We start from the raw sequence: 6,030 nt of genomic DNA, 5'->3' as shown, positions 1-6,030 counted from the left end.
TCTCTCTCTCTCTCTCTCTATATATATATATATATATATATATATATATATATATATATATATATATATATATATATATATATATATATATATATATATATATATATATATATATATATATAGAGAGAGAGAGAGAGAGAGAGAGAGAGAGAGAGAGAGTGTGAGTGAGAGAGAGTATATTTCTTCTTATTAGGGTGTATTTTAGACTTTAACAACGCTACTAATGCCGTTAAGGTAATTTTATGATGCTATATGAATTTTTTACAAGTTTGAACATGATATTTTTCTCTAGTAAAAGTAGTTTATAGTAGTTTTATTATGCAAAACCGTATCCGCTCCTAACAGTTAATATGATAGTTTTGTGAAATTTACCCTCTTCCTTGCTACATTGCATGCATGTGGATCTTTTTAGAACATCCAAATGGGTGTATAAAGCATTTTTGTGCAGATATTGATTAATAAACCAATGACCGAAGTCAGATTTTATGTGTTGGAACTAGGATGCAAGCCTAGAGGGGGGTAAATATGATTGTTATAATTTTTCGACTAACTCGGAATAAGTAGCAGAAAAAAAATAAGAAAAAAAAACTAAAAGCAAACCAACACAGGAATACATGAGATCTTTATAGTGGTTCGGATCAAAATCCTACATCCAATCTTCCTTCTTACGAAGCACCTTCTTCAACATGACCAAAGTTCATCCAAATCACAACCAGATTTGGTAGGCTTCAAAGACCGTACAATGTATATCATGCCCCGAGCCCACGGGCCCATTGTCGAGTGCAAGTCGTGGGACCCACCGAGAGCAACTCGATGTTGGCTGAAATCCACATTCAAAATACTAGCACTAGTTATTCTTGGGCATTGGACTTTTCTATTTAAGCCACAAACATTTCTTCATACTAGTGAATGTGAAACTAAAGTAGGGATGTCACAATCATCCCACGTTACAAAGACGACGTCCTCGTCGTCCCAAAGAAAACTGGGATCACCGTGATCCAAAATGAGGCTAATGAGTTGATTCCCACTCGCATCCAAATTGGATGGCGAGTTTGCATTAACTACCAAAAACTCAACTTAGCCACTCGAAAAGATAACTTCCCTCTTCCCTTCATTGACCAAATGTTAGAGCGATTAGCAAGACACGAGTTCTATTGTTTTCTGGATGGATATTCAGGTTACAATCAAATCCCCATCGCTCCAGAAAATCAAGAGAAAACCACATTCACTTGCCCATATGAAACTTTCTCATACCGACGCATGCCTTTTGGGCTGTGTAATTCACTTGCTATATTTCAATGTTGCATGATCAGTATTTTTTCTAACATGGTAGAGAGATTTCTCAAAATTTTCATGGACGACTTTTTCATTTTCGATGACACGTTTTCTGAGTGTTTACATCATCTCAAACTGGTCCTAGCATGGTGTAGGGAGAAAAATTTGACTCTTAATTGGGAGAAATGTTATTTTATGGTCAAACAGGGCATTATCTTAGGACATGTAGTTTCCAACAGAGGGATCGAAGTAGATAAGGACAAGGTAGATCTCATTTCTAACCTTTCTCCTCCCAAAACTGTCAAAGATATTAGATCATTTCTTGGTCATGATGGTTTTTATCGACTTTTCATCAAGGATTTCAGCAAAATGGCTAGACCCTTGACCAATCTTTTAGTCAAGGATAAATCATTTATTTTCTCTCCCGAGTGCCTCAAAGCCTTTGCATATCTGAAAAAGGAGCTAACCACAGCCCATATCATTCATGCACCAGACTGGACCTTACCATTCGAACTGATGTGTGATGCATCCGATTCTGCAATTGGTGCTGTCTTAGGACAACGGATTGATGGTAAACCGCATGTGATCTACTACGCCTGTAGGACTCTGAACGATGCCCAACAAAATTACTTTATCACTGAGAAAGAGTTTTTAGCTGTAATCTTTGCCTTAGAAAAATTCAGCTCTTATCTCATCGGGTCTTTGACCAAAATTTTCACAGATCATGCCGCACTTAAGTATCTTTTGACCAAAAAAGATGCAAAGGCATGACTCATTAGATTGATTCTCCTACTTTAAGAGTTTGACATTCAAATTCTTGATAGAAGAGGAGCAGAAAACCCTGTAGTTGATCACCTCTCTAGGCTTCCAAATGCACCAACATCAACCGTCCCTATCAACGAACATTTCCCAGATGAACAACTCCTCCAAATCCAATATGTTCTATAGTTTGCTGATATTGTGAATTACTTGGTCATGAAATAGATCCCATCTCATTGGTCCAAACAGGATAAATCCCGTTTTTTTTCCCAGGTAAAATACTTTTACTGGGATGATCCATATATGTTCAAATACTATCATGATCAGATCTTTAGGATGTGTGTTCCTACTGAAGAAACTAGGAGTCTTCTATCCTTCTGTCATGAGCAAGCATGCGGGGGCCACTTTGGCCTAAGAAAAATAGCTGAAAAAATTCTCCAGTCCGGGTTATACTGACCCACTCTTTTCAAAGATTCATTTAAGTTTTGTAAAACATGTAACCACTATCAACTCTTAGGGAAAGTTACTAGAAGAAATATGATGCCCTTACAACCCATCTTAGTTGTTGAACCTTTTGATTTGTGGGGTATAGATTTCATGGGACCATTTCTAAATTCCTTTGGAAATATCCACAATCTAGTAGCCGTCGAGTACATGTCAAAATGGGTTGAGACAGTAGCTTGCAAGACTAATGACAACAAGGTTGCTATCAAGTTTTTGAAGGAGAATGTTTTTGCGCGGTTTGGAATGCCCTGAGTGATCATTAGTGACAACGGTACACATTTCTGTAACCGTTCTTTTAAGGCTTTGATGATGAAATATTCAATCACACACAAACTGTCAACTCCTTATCACCCCCAAACCAGTGGTCAAATAGAGGTCATAAATATGCAGATCAAACAAATCTTAGAAAAAACAGTTAATTATAATAGAAAAGATCGTTCTGTAAAATTGTGTGATGCTCTGTGGGCATATTGTACAGCATTCAAAGCAAATTTGGGGATGTCACCGTACAGGCTCGTGTTTGGAAAAGCTTATCATCTACCAGTGGAGTTGGAACACCGAGCATTGTGGGCTATCAAATAGTTAAATTTTGATTTAGACTCGGTAAGTAAAAACAAATTGCTTCAAATAAATGAGTTAGAAGAAATTCGAAATAATGCATATATAAACTAAAAATTTTACAAAGAGAAAACAAAGATTTTTCATGACAATTCAATTTTGTGAAAAAATTTCAATCCGGGACAAAAGGTTTTACTCTACAACTCAAAATTACATCTTTTTCCTAAAAAATTAAGATCAAGGTGGCCAGGTCCATTTAATGTCAAACAAGTTTTCTCACTTGGGACTGTCGAGATAGAAAACCCTAAAATGGTCATATTTTCAAAATTAATGGTTAATGCTTGAAATCATTTTTAGAATATTCTACGCTCGGAGAAGAGGAGGTTTTGGTTCTCCATGAACCACATTAGGTTTTATTTTGTTTCCTTCATCCTCACTATAAAGGTAATTGCAGATTTTTATCATCATTGTTCTTGGTTAACCGAACAATTGTAAGTAATTCAACTTATATCTGCTTTATGTATCATGGAGTTTGCATTAAGGACAATACAAAATTTAAGTGTAAGGGTGAGAAGTAGTTACTTTTCCTCTTTATTTTACCTTTTATATTTTTCTTCTTTCAAAAAAAAGAAAAAGAAAGTGTCACTTGCCAAATTAACAGAGTTAAGTAGTAATTGATCTATTTGATATTACTTTAAAAATTTTTAATTCATTGTCAGTGAAATAATCAAGTTTACCGTTTATGTTAACTCTAAATAAATTTCTTAAGAAATAACTTTTAAAGTAATATACTTTACTTAAGCCTTAACTTGGACTTTTAATTAAAATAATAAAATTTTTGCATGCTTAACTTGGAGTTGAAAATATTTTTTTTATAAAGCCTAAGTTGACTGAGTAATTAAGCCCAATGAGTATTTCCATACTTAATGATCTAATCCCAATTGGGTTAGGATCTATTGGCCCAAAACTCATTAAATTGTCACTTAGAAAGCCTGACAAAGTGGAAAAAATCACCAAGAAATAAAGAAAAAATAAAAAAATAAATAAAAATAAAATAAAATACTAACAATGTTTTTACATATATGTGGTCTTGAAAAATAATTTTTGATAAATATACTTAAAAATTATTCAAAACAAAGAGTTAGCATGTTCTTTTCAAAACTTTTAATTTAAATTTCTAAGTTTGACTTGGTTTTGTATTGTTATAATGAAAATATTTTCTAGGAGATTTACCTTAGAGTTATATATAAAAATATTTTCTTGAGTACTAACTAGCTTCGATTAGACTTGTTAAATTTATCAAGTGAAATCAGTTATTTACTAACTTCCTTAATTGGCAAGTTGACCGAATTTTGTGGGTTTATTCATTGCAAACCCTCACGAGACTACAACTCGTCCTCTAGGATAACCTAGGGGTTTAAAGACTTATTATATGTGCTAAATACAATCACGATTTCTGCGAAAGTAAGTTAGGATTTTTAATTTCTTTTACTAGAGGACTAGCAAAAGTTTAGGTATGGGGTATTTGATTAACATATTTTATTACATTTTACACCCTCATTATCTAATTATTTTAAGAAATAAATCTGCTAATATCGGCATTTTAGCTTAGTTTGCACATAAATAAATAAAAACATAAATAAATATTATTCAATATAAAAACCCTTAAATTCTCTCTTCTCTATTTATTATTTTAGAATTGTCAAAGCTCGTGAATCCAAGAAGCCCAAGAGGAAAAGCCCAGGAAGCAAAAACCAAGAGAAAATCAAGCCAAATGCAATATAATTTTGAAAAGCCCATGAAGCCAAAGAGCATGAAGCCCATAAAGCCAAAGAGAAAAAAAATCAAATATTTCTTCCCTATTTTTGAGAAGCCTATGAACAAGAAGCCCAAAGGAAAAACAAAAACCGCAAAAAATTAAAAGCCCAAAAATCACTTTGAGCTCATGGTTGCAATCCGTGGGTTTTTGATTTTTTATAAAAAATTGGGTATGGGTCTTTGGATTGTGGATAGGCATGGGTATGGGTTTTTTGGATTGTGGATAAGATATAGTATGAGTTTTGCATTGTGGTATGTGTGTAGTATGGGTTGAAATATTGTATTTTAATTATGAGGGTTGGATATTTTGGTGTATAAATAGAGGAGAGTATGAGAGTTTGAGGGTGTGAAAGTTTTGTATGAGGAGTTTACTCTTGATTGAGAAACCCTCAAACTTGTAATTTATATTATATTTAATACAATCTTTGTTCACCGGAATTTAAGCTCAAGGAGGGGAAAATCCCCATGAAGTTAAGTTTCTATTTTTTTCTTTATTTTTCACTTTCTTTTGTATTTCCTTTCGTAGCTTAGATTTATTTTTTGCTTTTAATTCATGTCTTGTAATTTCATTCATAGATTAGATTTTTTTCTCTCTTGCACTATTCACCTTGAGGCTAGAACCTTCTTGGGTTTAGTTTTTATTTTTGTTTATTTTTTATTTTCTTTAATTCACCTTGAGGTTAGAACCCTTTAGGGAATTGCCTTTTCTTTTTATTTTTCTTCTTTCTTGTATGATTTTATTTATTTATTCTTATCCCCTCTAAATCAAAGTTTTATTATGGACATAATGCAACAAACAACAAACCTCCAAAACAAACAAACGTCTGCTTTTTATTTACTTGTTTCTAACCACTCCTAATTGTCTCGCACAACATAAGAACCGAATCTAATTATTTCTTGCAAACACCTTCCTCGTGGGATTGATAATTTTTTATAACATAACTTGATTGGTTGTGCACTTGTAACATTTGGTACATGTTTTTGTTCCATCACGAGCCCTCTTTGACAGAATCAGCACACCTTTAACATTCAACTCCTTGATTGAGGAGGAGTTCAAATCTGCAGATTCTGCTTCATTAAACGCCGGAGGGCGTTGTAAGGTGCAACTGCAGCAGT

Source organism: Asparagus officinalis, chromosome 4 (assembly GCF_001876935.1).
Source record: "Asparagus officinalis chromosome 4, Aspof.V1, whole genome shotgun sequence".
Taxonomy (NCBI): Eukaryota; Viridiplantae; Streptophyta; class Magnoliopsida; order Asparagales; family Asparagaceae; genus Asparagus; species Asparagus officinalis.
This window is presented reverse-complemented; position numbering follows the sequence as displayed.